At 47.3% G+C, this 26,329-nt stretch overlaps 1 protein-coding gene across 2 annotated transcripts in view; it reads right to left on the bottom strand.

The window, feature by feature from the left end:
• Positions 1-25,903, bottom strand: part of R3HDM2 (R3H domain containing 2) — a 184,269-nt gene extending 158,366 nt beyond the window's left edge. For both annotated transcript variants that reach the window (XM_055128739.1, XM_055128740.1), the window contains exon 1: positions 25,767-25,903. The gene's annotated coding sequence lies outside the window, so the exon portion shown is untranslated. The remainder of the gene's footprint in view (positions 1-25,766) is intronic.
• Between the last annotated feature and the right edge of the window lie 426 nt (positions 25,904-26,329).

Here is a 26,329-nt window from a genome sequence, read left to right as displayed (position 1 = left end):
TGAACTGGGGTCCACTGCATACAAGGCACGAACCTTACCCCTGTACTATCTCTCCTGCCCTATCATTCTACTCTTTCAGCAACTTTCCAATAAATATGATTAACTAGAGTCACCATACATCACACTGCATAAGTACAGACATTCACTATTGTTGTTGTAGGAGGTTTATTGCAAATACTATAGCCAAGTAGATTCACAAAGCTCCACTCATGTTTTGAAATTCACCCGAGCTAGTAGGCTGGGTGATAGACAAAGTCTAAGAGTTTGAGCATCTCCAAGTGTCAGAATCCCCTTCAGTGATCTGGTCCAGGGCTGAGGCCTCAGGCTGAGTTTTGCCTCTGCTCCCACCCCTCTGCCTGCACCCTGATGGCAATATCCTGCCCGGGCCCCTCTAGATACGCTTCATCGGGTGAATGACAAAGCAGCAATTTTGCTGTGAAGCTTCTTGCTGGAGTGATGGCAATCTCTTCGCACATGTGACTGCTGTGTGGAAGCTGCTGTCCAGGCACATGTGGTACTGCTCTATGAGGACCTGGGCCACCTTCTTCATGGCCTTGGTGCAAACACATCCATGCTGGCAGGTTCCCAATACAGGAGGAGCATGGACACTTTACTAACATTAATACTTCTATTCCATGCATATGAAGCAGCTTCCCATTTGTTTTCTTCAATTTCTTCAATGTTTTCTACTTTTCAGGGTGCAAGTCTTACTTTAGTTTAATTGATTCCTAGATTTTTTCTTTCAGTGCCAGGAATCAAACCTGGGTCTCATGCATGCCAAGACATGCACTTTCTCACTGAGCCGGATCTCTCCATACTCCCTAGACTGTTTTCGTAACTTCTTTTTCTGACAGCTCATTATTTGTGTTTGGAAATGCAGCTGAATTTTATATACTGATTTTTTTTACCCAGTAACTTCACTAAGTTTATTAATCATTTTTAAGTGGCAGTAAGGGTCTTCTATATAAAATGTTGTCTACAGTGGGGTCAAAGAGATAGCACAGTGGGTAGGGCACTTGCCTTCCACACACCCAGCCCAGGTTCAATCTCCAGCACCCCCACATGGCCCACTGAGCCTGCGAGGAGTGATCCCTGAGCTCAGAGCCAGGAGTAAGGCCTGAGCACCACTGGATGTGGCCCAAAATCCAATAAGTTAAATGTCTAAACATTTTTCATTTCTTCTTTTCCAATTATTATCATTGTTTCTGTTTCATGTTAGTTTGTCTGGGGGCCATAAGTGCTTAAGTGATTACATCTGGCTGTCTTGGGCACGTGAAGGCTTACTCCTGCACAAGGAATTAAGGGATTCTGCACTCAGGTATTACTTCTGATAGTGTTCGGGGTATCAAGAGGTGCCAGGGAATAAACACGGGCCTCCAAAATGCAAAGCATGCACTCAGACCATAGAGCTATCCACTTCCTCCTGCCTAATTACTTCGGCAAGGGCTTCCAATAGTGGCTGACTAAAAGTCTCAAGAAAAAGTTTTAAGCTTTTCACCACTATATGTTAACTGGAGGCTTGTAAAATGTGGTCTTCACTATGTTGATATGAATTCCTTCTCTACCTACTTAATGGAGAGGTTTTAATGATAAATTTGGATTCTGTCAAATTATTTTCTGCAAATACTAAAATGATCATGATTTTTATTTTGCTAATGTAGTCATCGCACTGATTTGCAGATGTTGAACTGATACTGAATCCCTGCAATAAATTTCATATGTACAATTTTTTTAATTGTGCTGCTGAACTAGATTTGTTAATATTTCATTGAGGATTGTTATAACTACGTTAATCAGGTATACTGTTGACTTGTAATTTTGTATTCCTGTATTGTGTTTCTCTAGTTTTGCTGTCAAGCTTTTGGTGGCCTTTTAAGATGAGTCTGAAAGTACTCATTCCTCTTATTTTTTGGGAGAGTTTAGCAGGATTTATAATAACTCTTCTATAAATATTTTGTAGAATCCACAAGGAAACCATCTGCTCTTGGTCTTTTATTTTTAAGCTTTTTTTAAAAATTATTGCTTCAATTTCCTTATTAATATTGGACCTGTTCAGATTTTTTGTTTGGTGGCCACAACCAGCAATGCTCCAGGGCCATTCCTGTGTTCAGGGGTTGCTACCAGTGGTATGCTTAGGAGCCGGTATGTGGTGCCAGGCAAACCCAGGCTCCTGCACCCCAGCCTGCTCTCAGCCCACCGCGCCATCCCTCCAGTCCAGACTCTCTGTTTCTTTAACTGTCCTGGCAGGTTGTATGTTTCTAGGAATTTATCTCCATCTTCTCTGGTATCCAATTTTGAGTGTATAATTGTTCATTTTAACCTCATGAGTTTTTTTCTTCTGTAAAATCTTTCATTTCTGATTTTATGCATTTGTGTTTGATTTTGGTTTGGGGGCCACACCTGGTGATGCTTAGCAGTTACGCCTGGCTCCACACTGAGGAATTATACTTCTGGTGGTGCTTGAGGCACCATATGGGATACCAGGAATCGAACCCAGGTCAACTGTGTGCAAGTCAAGTGCCCTACCCACTGTACTATCTCTCCAGCCCCTGATTTTATGCATTCTCTCGTTCCTCCATAGTCTAGTTAATTGTTTGCCTCTTTTATCTCTAAAGGTTAAAATGCTGGGGCTGGCAGAGAGCACAGAGGGTACGATGCTAGCCCTGTGCACACCTGGCCAGGGTTCAATCCCGGAGCCCACCAGGAGCAATCCCTAAGCGCAGAACCAGGAGTAAGCCCTCAGCACTGCCGGCGGTGGTACAGAAGCAAAACAAAACAAATAAATAAATGAGTAACTAAAACGAAAACCCTCTCAGGAGGCCAAGAAGTTAGCTCAAAGGGCTGGAGTGCACGCTTCGCATGTGGGAGACCCACCAGCAACAGATGGTCCCCTGATCACTACAGGCGGGGGGAGAGGGGGCGGGGGGGGGCTGAGCTCCATGCTGCGACAGTAGTCTCCTCGTTTGTACTGCAGAGTGTGGGCCAAAATGAGTCTCTTCAGACCCAGGGATGTGGCTTAGGGCTAAAGACCTACTTTGTATGTGTCGGCCTGTGTGAGTCTGAGCCCTGCGATTGCCCTCCACATTGGAATGCGACCCCCTGCAGCACTGTCACCAGAATTCCTCGTGCTCCAAGTGTGCAAACTCAGCAAGCACCGTAACTGTGTGACTCCCAGACAGGAGCGATTATAACTCAAGGGAGGGGGAACATTCTTAGCGTCAGTGGTTTGTGTTCTTCTGAGTCTCTATTTCGGATCTCTGGTCCACTCTTCGTTATTTTTGTCTACTAACTTGAACCCAGGTCGTCTGCATGCAAAGCATGTTCACTAGCCCTTTGAGCTATCTCCCCTGTCCCCCAGTCCCTTTTAAAAAGAATCTTTTTTTTTTTAAATAACAGATGCCACTAGCAGTGCTGCCTGGCCCCAGGGCCACTCTTACTGCTACAGGATCTGATGGTCCGGTGCTCATGGGCCACTGGGCGTATACCAATAGAGTCTGAGGGGGCCGTGGGAGCAAGAAATCATAGTCAGGGCACTGCACGTGCCAGGCACACATTCTCTCCCTGGGGAATCTTCCAGGTCTCCCATCTTACATCAGCAACAACACGCACTCATTCACGGCAGAATCTAGGTTTGGAAGAACAACACAGAGATTCAGAGTACCTATCCTGAAAGTGTAAGGCCACAAGTTCAGATCCCGAGGGTGCCACATGCCCAGGGCTCAATCCTGACAGTTCTGCTGTGTGACCACAGGCAATTTCTGGCAATATCAGAGCCAAGCGTAAAAGCACCACAAAGAGGGGCACAAGCCCTGCTAAGAACCACAACTGGAAAGACAGCCAGGAAGTATGACCTCTGCAAGCACAAGTGTGAGCCTGCAGTGACTTCTGGTGAGCATCACCACCATAATTTGTGTCTCGCTAAGAATGCAATTCCCAGCAAGCACGGTGCAAGTACAACTAAAGAAAACCTCAGTGAGCACCGCAATCACACATGTGAGCACTGCATCCTGACAGACAGCCCACTGGTGAGAATCAAAGACGGGAAAGTAGGACTGGAGAGATGGCTTAGTGGCTGGCTGGAGCTCATGCTTCACATAAAATGTGGTTCAGTCCCTGGAACCACAAGATCCCAGAGCACAGAACTGGGAGTAGTCCCTGAGCACCAACAGATGTAGCCCCCAAACCAAAAACCAAAGCCAGCACTTGCCAGGACTATAGCAAGACTCGTGTTCCCATTATCACAACATCAACCATAGCAACAAACAAAAGGGGGAGGAGAGGTTTAAAGACAAACACGACACCCTGAGCAATGCCAGGTGCGGCCCGAAAAGCCAAAAAAATTAAAAACTAAAATAAAAATCAGAACTCAAGAGTCACAATTTCCTTCTCTCCCCCATTCTTTAATCAATCTCCAAATGTTGGCACTAAATCCCGAACCCATCTGATTTTCTCAGCTCCTGCCTCTCTTCTTTACTCCCATCACTTTGGAGCTGAGAATTTCGTTAATGGAGCAAAGACTTCTAGAACTCACACTGCCTCCAGCAGAGCAAATGGATATGTTCCCATACTGTCTGCTCCGTCAGCCTTTATCCCTAAATAACTGAATGTCTCAAACCTATTCTTGGTAGATGGACATGCGGTGCAAATGTGAAAAACTGCTTCAAGCCACTGAATTCTGCAGCTTGTCCTTAAGCAGTATATCCTGGTGTAGAGATTCCTAAGCTTATTTGGCCTACCACTCCCTTTTCAGAAAAAAATTCTTCAGCACTCACTAGAAATCTTTCTCTTTTTGGAGGAGGCCTCACCAACAGGGCCAAAAGCAAGTCTCAGTGACCCCGGCCAGCAGTTCTACGCAAAGGCCTGAGATGCTGTGTTGCTCAAGCCCTGTGTGCAGATACCAGGACACCCCTGCCGCACGGGTTCCGGGAGTCCTCAGGGCCAGATCCAGTGGGGGGGGGGTCCCCCAGGGTGGCATCCAGCAATGCTCAAAGATCATGTGGTGCCCAGAATTCAGTTCAGGTCAGGCACATGCTAGGCATGCATCCTAGCTATAGTACTACCTCCCGGTCCCCTACAAATCTTCTTTAATAGCACAGAAATTGCCCCCCAATTGCACCTAAAGCTAGTTCCAGACCCCTACCCCACCAGGGATGGCATCCACCTGTTTGAAACACTGTGCTAATCTATCCTCATTTCAACACCTTCTGTACACTTAACTACAACAGCTGCCTAGCCAGCGTTTCTCCTCTACTGGAAATTGCCCGAATTTCTCCTAATGGCTACCAGTTACCTTTATCTTTTCAATTCTGTTCAAACTTGAAGTTCCTCTTCTTCTCAAAATATTCTCTGTGAAGGGTCTGGAGTGATAGCACAGCGGGTAGGGCGTTTGCCTTGCACTTGGCCAACCCGGGTTCGAATCCCAGCATCCCATATGGTCCCCTGAGCACCGCCAGGGGTAATTCCTGAGTGCAGAGCCAGGAGTAACCCCTGTGCATCGCCAGGTGTGACCCAAAAAGCAAAAAAAAAAAAAAAGTTCTCTGTGAAAGCCTATCATAAAATCAGGATTGCTGTATATCCTCTCCAATCATTAAAAACACTAGTATCTTAGGGTCAGAGAGAGAGTGCAGGAATTAAGACGTTTGTCTTGCATGAAGCCAACCCTGTCGGATCCCTGACACCCGATACGGTCCCTGAGAACCATGAGGAATCACCCATGCACAGAGCTGGGAAGAACCCCCAAGTACCAAGCTGTGTCCCAAAAAAGAAAGAAAAAAAAAGATGGACAGGTACATAAGTATCTCTCCATGCATATCATATTCTTTCAATATGCTTAGATTTTTGTCCAGGCGATTTTACCTGCTTGAATTGCCTCCCCACCCCTATACTGCCCCATCTCTACCTGCTTAGTCATTCAAGATTATTAGTCAGCTGTCCCTCCCATTCTCTGAAGAACTATTTAAATTTGGCCCTCTTCTCTAGGTCCCTCTTCTACTGACATTCTTTAACACAGAAGGCCTGTAATTCAAAAGGATAGGCTTCCTAGACCATGAGTAGTACTATCTAAGGCAATTTTCTCAAATTCCTTTATCCAGGAAGATATGTCCCCACTACTTTCTTGACTCTTCCATGCATTAAAAGAAAACAACAACAACCATAATTCTATTTTGGCTTTGGATTCCATCTCTATATGCTCAAGCACTTAATTCCATTATTATCATTCACAACTGTTTTGCTAATGCTCCAATTTCTTCTAAATAAAAAAACTCTTCTTGGAACCCCACACTCCTTCATTACTATCCCCTTGTTCCATCTCTTTATAATCGCCCTGGAAAATGGGGTCTATCTGCCTTTTCTTTTCCATCTCCTACTTAATCCTCAACTCAATGCAGGGCGTCTGCTTTCGTCACTACAGTGGTCCTGCTCTCACTGGTCATCAATGAACTAAGAGTCAAATCAAATAAGCTCTTTTCTCTCTATACTACTTGACTTTTCAATCCCATCTCACCAACGTTACTGTCTTCCTCCTCCCTGAAACGCTCATCTTTAAGATTCTACAACACACACTTACAGGTCTTTCATCTCCCTCCCAGTGCCATGAGCTTTCGTCTAAGACTCCACCGGTATCCACACCTTTAGCTGTGTCCATGCTTCCCAAGCTCACTCCTTCAGCTCTTCAGGCACAACATGATCCTTCAATGACACAAACACATGACTCCAATCACAACATATACAATGCTGACTCCCAGAGGAGTCTCCAGACCAACCTCTGTTTCCAACTCCTGACCCATTCATCTAACTTCCTTTTAGAACATGGTTCCACATGTACCTCAAAGTCAATCAATCTCAAACCAAACACCTCCCCCTAATTCTGAAACATGCATCTTTCTGTATTCCCTAACTCATAAATGACATTACCATCCACGATGGTAAGTGACTTAGAAAAATCCAGCTAATCACTATTCTTCTTTCCTCCCTACCTCTATACCTGCCACTTCACGCATATACATACACACTTCTAAGTCTAACAGATTGTACCCCTAAAAATCTCTTGAATCTGGGGCCAGAGTGATAGTACAGCAGATAAGGAACTGCCTTGCACATGGCTGACCCCCGAGTTTGATCCCGGCATCCCATATGGTTCTCTAAGCTCACCAGGAGTGATTCCTAAGTGCAAACCCAGGAGTAACCCCTGAGCATCTGAGCATCACCACGTGTGGCCCAAAAGCAAAACAAAACAAAAGTCCTCTTGATTCACCTCACCCTGTACATTTTCAGAATCACTTTAGATATTACTTCTTAGCTGAATTACTATCGTTGCCCATAAATTTAATTCCCTAATTCCAGTTAATTCCAACTCAGTTTCCACATGGCTGCAGAGCTTCTTTTAAAAAATAAATCCTTTTGGGGGCTGAAGCGATAGTACAGCGGGTAGGGCGTTTGCCTTGCACGCGGCCGACCCGGGTTCGATTTCTAGCATCCCATATTATCCCCCGAGCACCGCCAGGAGTGATTCCTGAGTGCAAAGCCAGAAGTCATCCCTGAACATCGCCGGGTGTGACCCAAAAACCCAAAAATAAGTAAATAAATAAATAAATCCTTCATGATAAAATCATGCAATTCATTACAACTAAGATGAAAATGGAGGATATCAAAATAAGTAGGACAAATGCTGGATGTTCTCATTTATCTGTAGTTTTATATACCATGCTATCTTATATACAGTATGACAAGGGAATGGAAGGTATCCAAATTGAGCCTAATCAGAGAAATAAAAACTTCAGAGGAGAGAAACAGAAGGGTCAGAGCAAGAAGTAGAAAGGAAATAATGTAGGGGCAAGGGTGAGTGGCCTCAGACCCATTGATGGTGTAGAGATGTGGTGTCTGTATACATCTAAATCATAGAGCAACACCACTACAAGCATGGGCTCAAACTACAATAAGTAAGCTAAAAATGGAGCTGTTAAGAAGGTGGGCTGACTTCCCATATTCTTAATTTTTTGAAGACTGTACACAGGTCAGTCAGAGACACTGCCAGAGGCATACACAGATGCTTTGGAAGGACAACAGCATCTAAAAAGACTCTACGGGGAGCACTGAGGCACCAGCAGGAACTTGAGCAACAGGCAGGAGTCAGCTAGGTGGAGAAGTGTGGGGAAGAAAGTTCTAGGAAAGGTTGCATGTTATTAGGTAAGAGGTGTCTAGCAGAGCCCTTATGCCTTTAAACACTTATGAACTTGCAGGTTTTTAATAATATGTCTTTAATAAATATTTTATAAAAAACTTTATAAATTATACATTTTTATAAAAATTTCTATACATTTAAATAACCTATACTAAAATATTAACTCCTTGAATATAGGACAATTTCACATTTATTATCTTTAAGTAAATAACATCATACTTAAGAAATAGACACCTATTAAGCCTGGACATAAATGAGCTTCTCTTTTTATAAATTTTCTTTGTAAGGTATTACTTTGGGTGCAGTGCTATGAACAGTGCTATAAACCTGACCTGAAGCTCACTATCAAAAGTATAGAAAGACCAGACTTAAGGGGATCTTCTAACAGAGTGCAACCCTATTAGAAAGCACATGAAGTGTCTGGAGGAGGCTCGATGGGCTGAAGCACACACTACGCATGGGGAAGTCCCAAGCACAGGAAAGACCAGTATAGGACATAACCCCCTGAGCACCATCAGAAGTGACCAGTGTGACAGTACAGCATTTGTCTTGCATGCGGCCAACCCGGGTTCGATCCCTGGCATCCCATATGGTCCCCCGAGCACAACCAAAATTCCTAAGAGCAGAGCCAGGAGGAACCCCTGAGCACTGCCTGGTGTGCAGAAAAAGCTAAACAAATAAATAAGTGATGCCTAAGCAGAGGCAGGACTAGGTCCTCCTCACTGCTGGTGTGGTCCAAAACCCCAAGCAGAAAAAAACATACAGGTGATGTTTATCCTAACAGGCTAACGTTAAACTGACGACTTCTCTCATTTCTAAGTAAGTATTTATTGCTAGAGGACTACATTGGTGTTAAGCGAACAATGTTGGTCTGTTGGGCCAAAGGAGATAGCTCAAAGGGCTAACGCGCATACCCTTGGAGGAGTCTTGACTGAGAACTCTGGGTTCAAAGGGACCTGGAACGAAGATCCCCTGCCCGTATCCCCCAGTCTTCCCCAGTCTCTCGCAAGTCACCAGTCACACCCATAAGCCACCTCTGGCCAGCGCCAGATAATCTCGTCATTGGCCACCATCCAGATCGCACGTCCCTCTCTCCCGGAAGGGAGCACAACATAACACTCGCCCTAACCATGCCACCAGACCCTGCGCCAGGCTGTTTCACTCTGAGCACCCTGGAGGGGGGCGGGTGAGACCCCTCCCTGCCCCGAGGGACCCAGCCCTGGAAGCCGACAACCTCCAGAAGCCAGCCGCCGCCATGCTCATGGCCGCTCTGCACATGCCCGGGCAGAGCATCACCCACAAGTGAATCTATTCACTTCATACCACACGCCCTACCATACTCCAGGAGTACTGCACCACACCTGATGGGGTTCAAAGCAGGAGGAAACCAATCCTAGAGGGAAAATATACTTTTTTTTTTACAGATACTATATAAAAAAGCACACAAGGCTCAACCTTTAACAACATGTTAGTGATCTCTTATAGAAGGGCTTAATGGTCCCTGGGTGAAATACAACAACCTACTATCTCTTTCTTTCTTTCTCTCTTTCTCTCTTTCTCTCTTTCTCTCTTTCTCTCTCTTTCTTTCTTTCTTTCTTTCTTCCTTTCTCTCTCTCTTCCTTCCTTCCTTCCTTCCTTCCTTCCTTTCCTTTCTTCCTTTCTTTCTCTTTCTTTCTCCCTCCCTTCCTTCCTTCCTTCCTTCCTTCCTTCCTTCTTTCCTTTCTTTTTTTTTTTAAGCACAGCAGGAAGGGCATTTGCCTTGCACACGGCCAACCCGGGTTTGAATCCTCCACCACTCTCAGAGAGACTGGCAACCTACCGAGAGTATCCTGCCCGCATGGCAGAGCCTGGCAAGCTACCCGTGGCATATTCGATATACCAAAAACAGTAACAAGTCTCACAATGGAGACGTTACTGGTGCCCGCCTGAGCAAATCGATGAACAATGGGACAACAGTGCTGCTTTTTTTTTGTCATGCCCAGAGATGCTCAGGGGTTAATCCTGGATCTGCTGGAAGGAATTACTCCTGGCGGTGCTTGGGGGACCATATGGGATGCCGGGGATTGAACCCGGTGGGCCGCATGTAAGGCAAATGTCCTGCCCACTGTAATATCGCTCCAGCCCCTCTTCAGACTCTTTCCTCTAAGGATACTTTTTTGTAGAATTTTCAGTGGTTTTTCACAACAAACAATACAAAATATATTATTCCAGTTCTGCTTTGAGGCAGGGATTGGGGTTCAGGATGGAAACAGCCAAAATATGGTGGTGGGAAGGTGTAATGGTGGTGGGATTGATGTTGATGTTTGAATATTAAATGTAACCAAATATTGTGAACTACTTTATAAAATAAAAAAAAAATTTAAATTAAAAATAAAGTGCATACCTTACTGGTGTACAACACGTTCGTTCCCAGCACTGCACGGCCATCCGCCATCCCCGACCCCCAATACTGCTGGGTACAGTCCCAGAGGCCCAGGAGCACTGCCAGGAATGGTCATAATGACACCCACGAGTGGCCTGGTGGCCTCAGTACCACAAGGCCCAAGAAGTATCACACGACCAGTTAGGTCTGAGCATTGAGCCATCCACAGTTAGGTTTTTTTTTCTTTTTGGGACACACCTGGCGATGCACAGGGGTTACTCCTGGCTCTGCACTCAGGAATTACCCCTGGCAGTGCTCAGGGGGACCATATGGGATGCTAGGTATCAAACCAGGTCGGCCTCGTGCCAGGCAAACATCCTCCCCGCTATGCTATTGCTCCAGCCCCAAGAGCCATCCACAGTTGGGCAAATATTCCAAGTACGGGCCTCCAGGGTCCCTGAGCATTGCTTGGGAGGCCACCTTCGCCCCTGCCCAGCAAAATAACGCTGGCCTGTACAATGAAACAGTACCAAGTGAATGTCTGTATTATTTACCTAAAAATCTATAATATCTCAATAGGGGAGTCTCATGCAGCAGATACATATATAGATAGAGCTACAAATAGATGTATTATATATACATACATATGGTAAGGCTGAATTTGTATCTGTGTCCTCCTATGGCAAATGAACAAAACACAAGTCAACAGAAAAGGAAATGATAAAGCAGAAGGGATTCCAGGCCTGCTCTTCAAGCCCTTGAACACACATCTCGCATGCTTGTCTCGATGTCTCTGTGCTTTCTTTTTCCTCCCTGGGAGGAGCCCATGCTCTCTCTTGAACACACATTCTTCTCTTTCACTCTTCCCACCTATTTTTAAACTGCCTCACTTCACTAAAAATTAAATAAAAATAAATAAGAGGTTTTCATAAACCAGAATATAGTACAGTCCTAAATAGGCCTGTTACTAGATCAAGCCTATCAAACTGAAAAGACTATCGCCATTTCTCAGCCTCTAAGAAAACAGAAGGTCCAGCGACAGCTCAGGAGTGAGGTGCCCGCCTCCATGTGGGAAGCCCTGGGGTTCAATTCTTGCACCAGAGATCCACATCCACAAAATCCGAGTCAGAAAACAATAGCTGATTTCCGGAGATGGGATGTCTACAGCCATCAGGGCACATGCAGACACACCCCCCACCTGGTTTTGGTCTCTGCCACTGCATGGCCTCCCAGGCACTGCCAGGTATAACCTGGGGGTCCCCGGGCACAGCAGAACTCTGCAGAGTTGCAGCAGCTCCAGACCCCCAAGCCTAGCATCCGGCCCCTGGCCCAGACTCCACAATGTTCATTTCAAAAAGATGTAAATAGAAATAAAGCATCACTTCTTGTGTACCAATATTAAATTCAGTATTACTATTGCTTCAGTGACACAGGAACACGTCCTTTAGAGATTAGTAACCTGACTGTGCTTGGCCTTCCGAGAGTAGGCCTGCTGACTGCGGCCACCAAACAGGCAGAGATCCATTCCAGCAACACCAAAAGCGTGCTCACTAATTATCTGCAAATATTTGTCTGCCCCTCTTCTGTAAATGCCATCCACAGGTAGCATGAAATATTAAAGTCAGCCTAACAACTCAACAAGTGCAATTTCAATTTTAGTGTTTACATTATAAATCAATAAATACTATCAATAAGCCTAACTGTACATAACCTTAAGAGATATCTTCAAGATAAGTTTTTCACTACCCTAAAAAAGAAACGTACTATCAAACATCACCTATTAAGATAATGATTCAACCATAAGACCACATTGCCCAAACCACTGAGCTGAGTGGAAGTAGGAGTGGTCCCTGGGCACTCCCAAGGAGTTCCTCCACACACACATAGACAATTCATCAGGGTAAACTAAGATAAACTCAGTAAGGCCAGCGATGTCAACCATTCGAAGCTGTGGGCTGGAGAGACAGTGTGGGAGATATGCAGTTGTGGTGGTCGGCTGCCACCCCGGTTTGAATCCCCAACATCGCATATGGTCCCCTGAAACCTATCAGAGATGAATCCTGAGCACAGAACCAAAAATAGCCCCTGAGCACCACCAGGTGTGGCCTAAACCCTACCCCACAAAAAAAGAATTTTTTAAGTTGCAAGCATTGGTTCTGATGTTACTTCCCCTCAGAATTAAATACAAAATCAAACATGTTTATATTCTTTCAATAGTCTTCCTATATCATTGTTCAAATATACTTAATTATTCAATCATGCTCATTTGTTATGGACCAAAAGAAGAAAATTTTTGAGCTGGAGAGATAGAACAGGGATTAAATGCTTGCTTTGCACATAATCAACCCCCAGTTTGATCCTCCCCCCATCACCACCACCACCAGAAATGACCCCTGAGCACAGAGCCAGGTGTAAAACCTGAAGCCAGATGCGACCCCAACCCCCTCCACTCCCAACCCTCCTCAAAAAAAAAGTTCTACAATTTGCTTCCTTAATTTTTTTTTTTTGGCTTTTTGGGCCACACCTGGAGATGCTCGGGGGTTACTCTTGACTCTGCACTTACGAATCACTGCTAGCAGTGTTCGGGGGACTATATGGGATGCCAGGATCAAACCCCGGTCGGCCGCACGGAAGACAAACGCCTTACCCACTATACCATCGCTCCAGCCCCAATCTGCTTCCTTGAGAAAGTTGAAACCCATCTACCTCTGTCCTGGCATGAAGGCCCAGAGACAGCCACGTCGACAAGATATTGGCTTTGTCCTACAATGAAGAATCCCGAGAAAAAGATCAAAAAGGTGAGGTCAGTCCACAGCAGGAGCCGGCCCTGCCCTGTGTTCATATTTGCTAGAAGCTTCAGCTACCAGGCCGAGTGTGCCTTCAGGTCTACAGGAGAACTTTCAACATTCAAGCCACCCCCCTTCCTCTAACCTTCCCAAACAAAGAGAGCAACCACTAAATTTACTCTGCAAGATCAAGCTCACATTGTAAACAGTGCCTCTGCTTTATCAATTAATTAAGAACATTAGAAGCCAATCTCTTATAGTTAAGGAAACATATTAGCTTCTAGCAAGCAATTATATTTTCCTTTTGCACATTTAACTTTCTATAGAAATTGAGAACCCATCTGTGAGGGTGAGCCAGTCCACTCTCGCTTGGTGACTTAAGTATTTCCTGGCCTGGGGCACCAGTTTGGCTCTGAACAGCCAGCCACTTAAGGAAATTTCTCTTTCACTGTGTGTTGAATTTACTTCACAGCAGTCAGTATAGTCAACACAGTTAAAAAGAAAGAAAAGAAACCGTGTCCTCACTAGCATTTAGGGAAAACACTCCTAGTGTACAAACCTTTTTAATATTACTGTTTCTTTAACAGTCAAAAGCACTGCTAGATGAAGAATGAAAAATGAATTTTACACAGAGAAAAAGAATTTTAAACCAACTCTAAAGGGAAAATAAGACTTGAAAAGAGTGGTAGCTAATCGAAGGCTAAACCAATGTGATAGATGGACCAAGGTGCATGCTTTCCTTGAAGGAGTCCCCCCAAACACACTGCCAGGTATGGTCCCCAAACCACACATACACACACACATACACACACACACACATACACACACACACACACACACACACACACGATAATGAAAACGAAAAACTAAATCAGAGTTTCAGTTATTGGCTTTACCATAGTTCTGGCCCCAAATAAGCCTCAACCAATGATCTTTCTTGGGCTCACAAGGATCATCTGAGCTGATGCTAGAATAAGGAGTGGGGCAAAGACATTGGGCAGAAATAGAGTCACAGGACTAAGGCATATGAATAGCAGAAAAATGTAGAACTTTGATCAAAGAGACGGGTGGGAAGCAGACGTTGAAGGCTTTTTTCGGAAGGGTCATCACTGTTGTGGAGCCACTGTTGGTTCCTTGGGAGTCACCAAATCATCCAGCTGAGGGTGAAACATAAGGTAGTCCTGGTAATCAAAGCCAGGAATCAAGACATGTATACAAGTACTGATCTCTGAGACTATCCCTAACCCCGAGAAGGCTCTCACAGCCACTAACATTTACCAAGAAGCACTTTCACCATTAAGGTTTAAGATCCAAAGTGGAGAGGAAGAATACAATAAAAACCTAAGAGAGAGAGGGGCTGGAGCAATAGTACAGTGGGGAGGGCGTTTGCTTTGCACACGGGTTACCCAGGTTCGATTCCCAGCATCCCATATGGCCCTCTGAGCACCACCAGGGTGATTCCTGAGTGCAGAGCCAGGAGTAACCCCTGTGTATCGCCAGCTGTGGCCCATAAAGCAAACAAACAAACAAACAAAAACCCTAAGAGAAACACACATTTTAGGAATTACTGGGAGAAAAAGAGCTGGGAATGCAAGCAGAAAAGTTAAAAAGTCCCAGAAACGCTTTAAGAAAGAATAAACTCCACAAATGAGAGCAGTACCTCTATGTTTGTCCCTCTCTTTCTCACTCATTTCACTTAGCATGATACTCTCCTGACCTCTCAGTGTCTGTGTTGCAAGCCATAATGCCCAAAAGTAGAGAGAGAGTATGGGGAATATTGTCTGCCACAGAGGCAGGGGGAGGGTGGGAAAGGGGGGTATACAGGGGATATTGGTGGTGGGGAATGTGCACTGGTGGAGGGATGGGTGTTTGATCATTTTGAGATTGTAACTCAAACATGAAAGCTTGTAACTATCTCATGGTGATTCAATAAAATTTAGAAGAAAGAAAGAAAGAAAGAAAGAAAGAAAGAAAGAAAGAAAGAAAGAAAGAAAGAAAGAAAGAAAGAAAGAAAGAAAGAAAGGAAGGAAGGAAGGAAGGAAGGAAGGAAGGAAGGAAGGAAGGAAGGAAGGAAGGAAGGAAGGAAGGAAGGAAGAAAGGAAGAACTGACACACACTGCAAGAAAACTGAGGTAAGGAGGGAAAGTTAAACAAGGCACATCACGTTTTTCCCACTGAACTTGATGATTGCTGGGTGATACCTCCAAGGCATGAGAAATATCAAGTGACTTCTAGGGGTACACAGTTAACGCCCCATCCATAGCACATGTTTTCTAAAAGTTTTTCGCTCAGTACTACCCTTGATTTTCTTCTTTCTTCTTCCACAGAATCAAAAAGGATAAGGAGAAAGCATCATTTGTGAGATCAAGGAGAAATTAATTGTATTTCAAATGTATCTGTCACTGACTGAATTTCTCTGCCTTAAGGACTCTCCTCTCTCAAGGCCCTCACAGAGAAGCTTTTACACACTTATCCAAAAGACAAAAAATGAAGAGGCCAGGATATGATGCAAGGGCTAAAGAACCTGCTTCTGGAGCATGAGGCTGAGATTTTTGATGCCTGATTCTACGTACACAAGCACCGCAGAACAAACCTGGCAACCCTGCTGTCTGTCATCCCAGTGCCATAGCCGGGCCCAGGCAAGCCCCGCAACTAACAGTCCAATCCCCAGCAATCACTGCAACCTTAAAGAGGTGTGGGCAGCACAGCCAATAAGGCTACCCTTGCACTGCAACTAAATAGTGCAACCCCTGATGAGCGTCACAACCAAATGGGAACCACAACCAAGCAAATGGGAGACTTCCATTATCATAGCATCAACTAAGAGAGGGAAGAGGGGGTATAGTAAGTTCCGACAGCACCTTAAGTTCCAATGTTGTATTGAGTTTTTATATTCTGTTTTTGGATGGGTACCTTGTTTTTGCTGTTGATATTTTTTTGTAGGGTTTTGTTTGATTGCCTGTTATTGTTTTAGCTTTTTTTTTCTTTCTTTTTTTTTTTTAAGTTTTGGGCTCACACCATGTGGTATTCAGGGCTTATTCCTGGCTCTGCTCTCAGGGATCACTCCTGGCAGGGCTCAGGGGACCACATCACTCCTGGCAGGGACCAGGGGACCACATGGGTACTGGGGAGCAAATTCAGGTCAGCCACATGCAAGGCAAGTGCCCTACCCACTGTACTATCTTTTCCAGTCCCTCCAGTGAGTTTTTAGGAAAGACAAAGGCTTTGTAGATACAAAATATGGTTTGGGTCATTATTAAAAATACTGTAATACAAATGTCCTCAATATGAAACATACAACAGCATCCATACAGAGCAGATAACCGATCAAGGGGAGAAGAAACTAGTTAATGTAACTAAAAGTCTCTCCAAGGGCTAGAGAGGAAGTTTTGCATATGACAGTCAGGGGCGTCAATCCCCGACACCACACAGACTCTCAAGCACCACTGGGGTGGCCCTGGGGACCGCCAGCCAGTCCCACCAGGCCCGAGCCGCATCTCGTCGCTAGGCTCCAGATACACACCCTGAGGCCAGGCCTCCCCAGGTGCAGTCGGTCATCAGCATCTCCAGGAACAGCCACACACGCCCCTGGGGAGCCCCTCCCTCCACTGAAAAGAAGTCTATCTCAGTCTGTACATTAGACAAAAACGATATAGAATTTTACTGGCAAAATTCAGGGATGAGGGGGATGAGGTTCAAGATACAGAGAAAATGCCTTGCATGTGTGAGGCCCTAGGTGTGATCCCTTGTACACGGCTGACAGGCTCGATCCCCAGAACACCATCAAGAGTGAATGCTGTGGGACTGCACCTCTAGTTCTATAAAATAAACTTAGACTGAGGTCTTTCAGAACCTTAATGTACAAGGATAAGGTTATAATCTTCACTTATTTGCAAAAAAATTTTGCGGTCTTCCACGTTCAAAACCTCTCTAAAGGCCTGGGCATGTGGTTCAGTGACAGAGTGCCTGTCTTGTGGATGTGAAGCTACAAGTTCAAACCCTAGTATAAACCTTCATCACCAAGTATCTTCCCTGTGGTACTGCTGTCATCTCTCCCCACACTGCAAGACCTGCAACCACTTGTATGCAAGTACCACAACCAAGTGTGTGGCCCCCAAACACCACAACAGCAACAATAAAGGGAAGGAGAATCAGCGGATGGTTCAACAGCTAATAGGGGTCTGTCCTGCAGCATGAAGCTATGAGTTCAATCCTGTGTCTGCCCACATGCCTTGAGTACAAATGCAGAGACTCTTCTGTCTGGGATCGCCACAGCACCAGAGTGGGGATCTCTGAACACAGCCTGGCATGCCTGAACACTGAAAGTAAAGCGACACAGCCAACGTTCTGCAAACACTGCAGCCAGGAGTGCAACACCCTGTGAGCGTAAGAGCACCACTGGCAATGTGCACTGGTACAATTAAATGAGCACAACCCCTGAAAAGCCTGTATGCAAGCACAACTCAAGTGTGCAACACACATGAACACAAACCCACAGCCTCATGTGAGAGCACCACAAGCAGGTGTGCAATACTTGGTGAGCACAACCAAGCATGTGGTACCCTCACCATCACAACAGCAGCAACTACAAAGGGAGAGGAGGAAATTACCGTGTAGCTACAACAAATACACAATCAAGAAAAGCAAAGGAGGGGAGCAAAACTAAGATATACTGGGCCCAAGAGACAGTACAGGGGGAAAGACACTTGTATTGCATGCAACCAACCCAGTCCCCAGCACCATAGTACCAAGTACGGCCCCCAAGTACCACCAGGAGAGATCCCTGAACACAAAGTCAGGAGTACACCCTCAGCACCACCGGGTGTGCAGTGCTCAGACATACTGTCGGCATCTACAGAGAACACTGGTTTAAGCTAGGGAAGAAATCTTTTTTTTTTTTTTATTTGTGCCACACCTGGCTATGCTCAGGGTTTACTCCAGGCACTGGCTCTGCATTTGTTTTGTTGTTGCTGTTGCTTTTTGCTTTTTGGGTCACACCTGGCGATGCTGAGGGGTTACTCCTGGCTCCGCACTCAGGAATTACTCCTGGTGGTGCTCAGGGGACCCTATGGGATGCTGGGAATCGAACCCGGGTCGGCCTCATGCAAAGCAAACACCCTACCCGCTGTGCTGTCGCTCCAGCCCCTGGCTCTGCACTTGGAGATCATTCCTGGGGGGTTCAGGAGACCATATGGGTGCTGGGGATCGAACCTGGGATGGCCACATACAAAACACACAGACTACCCGCTGTATTACCGCTCCACAGCCCCTAGGGAAGAGATGTACAGAGTATTTAACAACTAGCGTCATATTCCCAAGAAAATACCCAGTTGGAAATTACTACAAGTGTGTGTGTGTGAGGTGGGGGCGTGGGGGGCGGAGGGTAGATAGGACAGAGGAGGGCCCAGGATGACAACAATAGTTGGAAATGTTCACTCCGGAAAAGAATTTGAATGCGAAAGTAGATAAAGAGATATCCATGATAACCTTTTTGCATCTGTATTGCAAACCCAAATGCCCAAAGTATGAGAGGGGGGGAGAAGAGAGAGAGGTGCATGCCTTAGAGACAGGCGGGGTGGGAAGCGTTGGGGAAGAAACGGGACACTGGTGCTGGAAGATACACTGGTGGAGGAATGGGTGTTGGAACATTGTGTAACTGAAACCCAATCATGAACAGCTAGCTTTGTAATGCTCTATTTCATGGTGATTCAATAAATAAAAAAAAATTTAAAAGGAAAACACCCAGAAAGTCCTGAAAATTGTTTCGCAAGAAAAATCAACCGTCTTTGTCACTTTAGAACAAGTCACAGTGAGACGAGTAAGCAAGCAATTAAAGGAAATAAAAAGATTTTTGAAGCTTTTGTGATTAACTGAGGAGGAATAAAATAAAATGGGTCCTTCAAAAATACTAAAAGTATTTTGACTACTGGGAGACATGACTGTGTGAAGCTTTTGCACCTTTTCTCCTATCTACTCTCTCTCTCTAAGCTAGGGCTCCCAAATTTTTTGAAGCACAGAAAAGCACTCTGGGAAACCCTCTCAAAACTAACGAGTTGAAATAGCTTGCCCAGTATTGGTTCGAACAACTGAACAACTCACAAGAGATCCTGCAGAAGAATTTCAGAAGAATCCCAGAATTTTTGTCCTGACATATAGCCGGGTAAAAAATGACAGAATCACTGCCAATCATTTTAATTAAGGACTTTCAACTTTTCTGCGGGTTGGTTATGTGCTAAAGAAATATAAAGGGGAAAGAAGAATATAAGGAAAATTAAAAAGAGTGAAAACAGATTAAGGCTAAGATAGTTCCTATCTACACCTTCAAAAATAAATCCGTACTTAAGAATGAGCAGACTGGTTTAAGTGGGGAGATGGAACAGGTACCATACCACTAAACTGGCAACCACGACTAACCAATAAAAGACTATGAAATGGACTGTTTTCCACATGGGGGGAGGGAAGGGTGAAAAAGACGCAGCTGGAAGAAAATACCAAATACCAAAGCTACCATGTATGACGAAGGCTGCTATAGTTAGCCCAACCACCTGTATTCATGCCACATACTCAAGCCGTGAGTCCAGTTGTTTTTTTCCTACTTGTAAACTGGCATCATGTTCTACCAAGGACACTCAGAGTCCCTTGTCCAGTCTCAGACGGAGCACAGAAAACTTTTACACCCAGGTTTAGAGATGGAGACAGTGCAGAGGTTAAGATGCTTATTTTTCAACAGGGTCAGCCCCAGTTCGATCCCCAGCAATATCTACGGTCCCCTGAGCCCTACCAGGGGCTACCTAAGCAGAGAGTCAGGAGAAAGTCCTGAGCACTTCTAGGTATGAAGCATAAATAACACAGTAATAATAATAATATTTAAAGGTGAGACCATAGCAGAAGGATGTTTAAATACCTCTTAGGTCTAAGAAAGACTTCTTAGAAACATACGAAAGGACTGAAAAGAAGGCAAAATAAACATGGTAGGTTTTCTCAATCTGTCTAAACTATGTCAGAAATTATTCACAAGGACTAGAGAGACAGGACAGGGGTTCAGGTGCTTGCCTTGCACGCAACCAACACTGGTTCACTCCCCAGTACCTATATGGTCACCAAGGCAGCAACAGGGAACACTCAGAGAGTTGGGAATATCCCCTAGGCACTGCTGGATATGCCAACACCCCGCCACCACCACCTTTTATTAAAAGAAAAAGAAATTATTCACAAAATAAAAATGACTAATATACTTCTATTTTTTTTTTGTTTGAGGGCCATACCAGCAGCAGTCAGGATCTAATATCGACTATGTATGTGCTCCAAGGTCACTCCTAACGGCGCTGAAGGGACCATGAGTACTGTTCGAGGAATCAAACCCAATCCTTTGTGCAGAGTATGGACTCAGCCCACGGAATAGCTCTCTGGCCCTACACTTCTAACGCTGTCACACTAGTAAGTGAATGAAATCCAGGCCTTAAACAAAAACCTATCTTTGTCACCAACATTTCCACAAAGTGTTAAAAGCTGCATCTCACCCAGATCTGCCATTTTTTTTGGGGGGGAAGAGGAGTTTGGGCTATACCCAGAAATGCTCAGGGGTTATAGTTACCCCTCTGTGATCAGGAATTACTCCTGGCAGGCTTGGGGGCTCATATGTGATGTCAGGGACCAAAGCCGAATCAGTCGTGTGCAAGGTAGACACCCAACCCACTGTACTATGGCTCTGGCTCCAGCCCCCCACCCCCCACCCCACCTCTGTTCTTTCTTAAATTGAAGGATAATGGCTAAAACTGCTCCCCAAAAAAAAAAATCCCTCTGAGGCATTCTCACCAGAATGTCAATGAAAGTAACAAACGCACTAATCCAGTGTAAAGACTATATAAATGGGTGACAATCACAGAACTTGGGGGAGGGAGGAGTCTGCTCTACTCTCAGACTTAATACAAATAGAATTTAGTTGCTAAAAATGCACACACGCCCCCTACCCTGAATTATTTTGTGAGGGGGGGGGAAATCAGATGTTCCCGAGATGTGAACACTCCATCACTGCTTCTAAATATTCTTAATAGTTTCTTAGTTGAACTGTCCCCACATGAATGGGGGAGGGGAAGCTAGCCCAGTGAGCCAGGACTATAAATATTAAACATTATCTTTCATGAAAAACTCAAAGTGAAGCCAGCTGCTCAGTTCTCTCAGGCCAAAGAGGCAAAGAAGGTGATCTCATCAGACTCATGGACAAGCCTCAAGTGAAAAATCTAAAGCAGTTTAAAATTCAAGCCATGAGTTAATCTTCCTCTAAAACAGTGACCCCAAGAGCTTGAGAGATATGGTACTTGCTCTGCAGGACCCCAAAGGCCCGATAGGGTACTGACTTCGAATGCGGCCACTTTGTCTGTAACCCCAATTCAATCCCTGGTACCACTGGGTGTGACCCCAAAACCAAAATAGTGATCCCCAGAATGGCAGACACCCCCTCAAGGGGACAGTCACTGCAATATTCCTGGGAAAACAGTTGCCTCAGTTGTGTCTGGAAGGGCACTTTCTGTTTGATCCTTAAAGGAGGAAGATTTCCAGGAGGCACTGTTTTTTTTTGTTTTTGTTTTTCCTAAAAAAGGGCAGGTTTGGACAAGTAAGACTGAGAAGCTCCATTCTAACACCATCAATCCCAAAGACCACCACCACTCTCTGCCTTCAAAGTGCTTTACTCAATTACCTGAAGTTGTAAGCTTTTTTTCTTTTTGGGTCACACCCGGTGATACTCAGGGGTTACTCCTGGCTCTGCACTCAGGAATTACTCCTGGCGGTGCTCGTAGGACCATATGAGATGCCGGGAATCAAACCCGGGTTGGCCGCGTGCAAGGCAAACACCCTCCCCACTGTGCTATCGCTCCAGCCCCCGCAAGAATTCTTATAAGGAGAAATGTAGCAGGAACTGACAGAACACAAGAAATCAAGTTCTTCTGATGAAGACTTCATAAAATCCTAGTGAAAGTTCAATACTCCCAAAGACTGACCAAGCAGGATTTAGAAATTTACAAGACTGAAATCATGCAAGGATAAAACTCCAGGGGCTAGCGAGACAGCAAGTGGTACAGCACACAGGATCAGCTTCCAAAGTGTAAATCCTGGGTTGCAAAGAGCTAGCACACCACACAACACACACACACACACACACACACACACACCACACATACCACACACACACACACACCACACACACCCTATTCTTATTAGTCATTCAACAATAAATGTGGGGCTGGGGAGGGAGGGCGGGTTTGAAGCTGGGCCGGGGATAAAACCCAGGGTCAGCTGCACACAAGCTCATACCAAAGCAAGCACCTTAACCCCTACCCTATCTGGCTCCAGTCACTAAGTAAATCTTTTAAGCACCAGCCAAATGTCAAGTGCTATGCAACATGCTCAAGGTAAAGCAATTATCAAGGCTATCAGTCCTCATGAAGTTTTCTTTTCTTGAGGAACTGGGGGGGAGGGGATTTGATGGCAACCAGCTATGCTCAGCCTCACTCCTGGCAGTGCTCAGAGGACCAAATGCCAGGGACTGAACCAGGTTCAGCCCGGATTCAAGGCAAACGTCTACCCCAGTACTAGCTCTCTGCCCCCGCTGACTTGCTAATGGGTGGGAGGTGGAATACACAGTCCATTATGGTAAAGGGGTAAACAGAGGAAGAAAGCAGAGAATAGGGCATTATGTAAATGTGCCTGGGGGAAAGGCTGCAATTTGGGTAGGCCAGCGAGGCAGCTGAATGAAGTCCTGCCGGGGGTGAGAGACAAGACTACTTAGGCGGCCTGATAAGGAAAGGTGATCCAGGAAGATCTGAGGAATCTTTACAACCCCTGAAGGCTGCTGTCTGCTGCCCTGAAGGAACCCACAGAGAATGATCAAGCCTGGTATTCTGTGAGAGATAGGATACTATTTCCTTTTTGACTCCCATCAAAAAAAAAAAAAAAAATCTGGGGCTGGAGCGATAGCACAGCGGGTAGGGCGTTTGCCTTGCACGCGGCCGACCCGGGTTCGGATCCCAGCATCCCATATGGTCCCCTGAGCACCGCCAGGGGTAATTCCTGAGTGCATGAGCCAGGAGTAACCCCTGTGCATTGCCGGGTGTGACCCAAAAAGCAAAAAAAAAAAAAAAAAAAAAAAAAAAAATCAGGCACCCTCTAAATATCTGTAGCACTGTAGCACTGTCCCTAGTACATCAACTTGCTCGAGCGGGCACCAGTAATGTCTCCACTGTGAGACTTGTTGTTACTGTTTTTGGCATATCGATACGCCACGGGGAGCTTGCCAGGCTCTGCCATGCGGGCGGGATACTCTCGGTAGCTTGCCGGGCTCTCCAAGAGGGACAGAGGAATAGAACCCAGGTTGGCCGCGTGCAAGGCAAACACCTTACCCACTGTGCTGTCGCTCCAGCTGAAAGTGATAGCACCCTATAAATATCAGGCACTTCTATATCTATGTGACATAGAAGCAATATTTTCAATTATGATTTAAGTTGTGAAGATCTACCGGTATAGATGGTATAGATCACACAGAACACAAAGACAGCGGGAACTAGCAACTCTAAAATTTAACTTTTGCTAACAGTTCATTGGGCCTTCAAGAAAAGTTTTCATCTCCCTCAATCCTGTGCAGAAGACAAGACAACGGAGCGGATGTGGGAGGTACAACAACTAAAAGGGAACTGAAGGGGGGGGGGTCGGTATAAAGAACTGGAAAGCTTGGGGAACCCTCACCGGGTGCTCAGGGTACTTGTGGTGCTGGGGATAGAACCCTGGGCTAAAACAGACACTAGGCTGGAACCTTTGGGCCTACTTGAACTCTTGTTTGTTTGGGAGCCAAAACCCGTGATGCTCCGGACTTACTCCTGGCTCTGTCTCAGGGATTACTCCTGGTGGGCCCGACTGGGGAGAGGGTATGTGGGGTGCCGGTGATCAAATCCTGATTGGCACTTTGCCTGGCAAGTGCCCAGCCTGCTGTACTATGGCCCCAGCCCCTATTCATTTGTTTTGGCTTTTTGGGTCACACCCGGTAATGCTCATGCTCAGGGATCACTCCTGGCAGTGCTCGGGGCACCATGTGCGATGCTTGGGATTGAGCCCCGGTCGGCTGCAAGCAAGTCAAACGCCCTACTCACTGGATTATCACTCAGGCCCTCCAGTCCCTACTTAAACTTCTTTTAAACTTCTTTTTTTTTGGGGGGGGTCACACCTGGTGATGCACAGGGGTTACTCCTGGCTCATGCACTCAGGAATTGCTCCGGGCGGTGCTCAGGGGACCCTATGGGATGCTGGGAATCGAACCCGGGTCGGCCATGTGCAAGGCAAACGCCCTCCCCCGCTGTGCTATTGCTCCAACCCCTTAAACTTCTTTTAAATCTTGATGCCTCAGGTTCCAAGAACAGGTTGGTTGAAAGGTAGTATTAGAAGACAATAAATAATAATAATAATAATAATAATAATAATAATAATAATAATAATAATAATAATAATAAATAATGTATTAGGAAATAAGTGGATCCACAATTAACACCAATGTCAATCTGACTCTCAAACCCAGTGCTAAATGCTAGAGCTGTGGCACCTGCCCGGGCCTCTCCGGTCTCCAAGTCGCTGCTCTGACCCGGTCTATTTCAAAACCAGAGACACGGGGACGCGTCCCGGGCGCCGCGGCACCTGAACTGACAGCCGCTCCCGCCCGGCTTGGGTTTCCCAGACCCCCAGGGCGCTCGCGGGGTGGGGGAGGGCTTTGCTCATCACTGCCCGGGAGTAACTCGCTCCGCGTGGCGACGGGCTCCGTGGAGCGACACTCGGTCAAGGGTCGCGAGTGCTGGAAACTTCGGCGGCCCGCGGGCCCCCCGGAACCTCCCCAGATTTCGGGGGGCTCCGGGTCGCAGGCCCGACTTCCACGCGCCCCAGAAACCCCGTCCCCGAGAGCAGCCCGGAGCCGCGCGGCCTCTGCGACCCTCCAGCCCGTCTCCCCGCCGTGGTCGCCCGGCGCGGGGGAGCGGGGACACGGGGAGGCCTCCCCCCGCCCCCCCCCACACCGGGAACGAGCCCCCCCACCTCGAGCGCGCCCGCCCGGGGCGCAACAGTTTTCAGGCCACAGGTGGTGCCGCCCCCCCACCCCCTCAGCCCTCCGTCCCGCGCCCCCGGCCCCGCGCATTGGCGGCCGGCACGGGCCGGGAGGGGGGGGGGTCGTCCCGCCCCTGGCGCTCGGGCCCCGGCCCACGGCCCCTCCCCCCGCCCCCCACCCCACCCCCCGCCGCCGCCCCCTCCCACGGAGCCCCGGACCCGGACGGCTCGAGCGCGGGGAACTGGGGCCGCGGCGGGGGAGGGGTGGGGGAGGGACCCCCGCGCGCCCACGCGGCCGCCACGCCCCCTCCCCACGGGCCGCCCGCCCCGCCGCCCCCTCGGCCGGGAGGCGGCCTCACCTCGCGCGGGCCGCAGCGGGGAGGGCGCCCGAGTCTCCGCCCGCCGCCCGGGCCCGCGGCCGCTCGGCTCAGGCTCGGCCCCGACGGCGGCGGCGGCGGCGGCGGCGGCGCGCTCCTGGGGGCGGGCTCTTCGCGGCGGGCGGGGGGCGGGCGCCGGGGGAGGGCCGGGGCGGGGGAGGGGAGGGGGAGAAGGGGGGGTACCGGGGGGGCCGCGAGCCCGGCGAGGGCGCGGAGGGGGAGGGGGCGCCGAGGGGAAGAAAGGCCCCGAGTCCGCCCCCCGCTGCGCCCGGCGCGCCACGTCAGCGCGTCTGCGTGCTCGTCACGGCCGCCGCGCCCGCGCTTCCTGCCCGCCCCCGCCCCCCGCGCCCGCGCCCGGACCCGCGTTCGGACCCGCCGCCTCTCCGCGCGGGCGACGGACCCGCGCTCGGACCTCACGGACCTGCAGTCGAACCTTCGAGACCTTCAGTCAGGCCGTCAGCCGGCCCTCACAGACCGTCAGCCAGACCGTAGTCGGCCCTCACAGACCGTCAGTCAGTCAGCCCGTCAGCCGGCCCTCACAGACC

Source organism: Sorex araneus, chromosome 2, assembly GCF_027595985.1.
Source record: "Sorex araneus isolate mSorAra2 chromosome 2, mSorAra2.pri, whole genome shotgun sequence".
In the NCBI taxonomy this organism is placed as follows: Eukaryota; Metazoa; Chordata; class Mammalia; order Eulipotyphla; family Soricidae; genus Sorex; species Sorex araneus.
This window is presented reverse-complemented; position numbering and strand designations above follow the sequence as displayed.